We start from the raw sequence: 1,429 nt of genomic DNA, 5'->3' as shown, positions 1-1,429 counted from the left end.
CCCCCTGCCTACTTGTGATCTCTGCCTGTCAAATAAATAAATAAAATCTTAAAAAAAAAAAAAAAAAAAGAAGTGGAGAAGTGGAGAGTAGACTCTTCAGATCAAGTCTTGGGACACCCGTCAGATCCCAGGAACTGAACAGGAAATAAATGAGTGTTTAGCCAGGAGAGACCTCTGTTAGCTTCAGGGAATTACAGGAAAGAGGTTCCCCACAAGTCTCTCAGAAACCCACAAAAGGGGCTCAACTAGAAGACTGAGCATCTATATATTGGCCACTCTTCAGAGGGTACCAAGGCCACATGACAGATGTATCACATGGGCAAACCTTTCCTGTCCTTAACCTGATTTTGTTCCTCTATTCCAACACTATAGGATTCAAAAGGAGAAGTGAGTTGGGTGAAATTGGAGGCGGAGACAAACCATGAGAGGCTGTGGACTCTGAGAAACAAACTGAGGGTTTTGGAGGGGATGGGGGTAGGGGGTTGGGTGAGCCTGGTAGTGGGTATTAAGGAGGGCACATATTGCATGGAGCATAGGTGTTGTGCATAAACAATGAATTCTGGAACACTGAAAAGAAGTAAAATTAAATAAAATGAAAAATAATAAATTCCACTTAATTTTGGTATTGGAAAAAAATTTAAAGAAGCAGCAGCATAGCAAATGGGAGAGAAGCAGCAGAAAAACAGGGACAGAAAATGGTGAGGAAACTGACTTCTCCTGTATGTTCCCATCACAGAACTCACAGCCTATAGAAGGGTCAAGATGGGGAGTGGAAGAAGCTTTAAAGTGGATGAAATATTGAAGCATTAATATTAGCCTCAATTTTTTAATACTAAGAAATTAAACTATTTATTCTTAGCTAAAAGATGTGGAACATGCCTGATATTTCATCTGGGGATAAGGAGAATTGTTTCTAGAAAGAAGATTGAGGGGGCAATTAACTACAGAGACAGCTTTTCCTTTAAGCTATTATCATGTGTTTATTTTACATGGGGATTCATAATGATGCCATGAAAGGGACAGTCTCTCCTTTTTGAAGTCCTAATTGTCAAAAAGTTTAAGCACAGAGTCGTTGATAGCCTTTTTTTTTCCCCTCTGAGAATAAAGCCCAATTCAGGAAAGCAGAAGCAAGAGACTGAAGAGCGAGAGAATATGAGGTTGATTTATTATTGATAGTATTGTCTGAATTCTTAATTCAGCCAGGTTTAATGTGAAATCTTTAGGATTTCCCAGTTTATATGAGCTAATGCATTCCTTTTTCCATTTAAGCTAGGTTCAAGGTTTTTTCCTTTCAATCCATGTCAGAAAGAGTCCCAACTACTAAAGAGCAATTATTTAGAAAAGCAATTAAAGCCACATGCACTATGTATACTACAATTAGATAAAATGACTGCTATCAGAGTAAGTTTTTAAGTTAGTGCTACTCATA

The sequence above is a fragment of the Mustela nigripes genome, chromosome 9 (assembly GCF_022355385.1).
Source record: "Mustela nigripes isolate SB6536 chromosome 9, MUSNIG.SB6536, whole genome shotgun sequence".
Classification (NCBI taxonomy): domain Eukaryota; kingdom Metazoa; phylum Chordata; class Mammalia; order Carnivora; family Mustelidae; genus Mustela; species Mustela nigripes.
The sequence above is the reverse complement of the archived record's forward strand: the minus strand, read 5'-3'. Positions refer to the sequence as shown.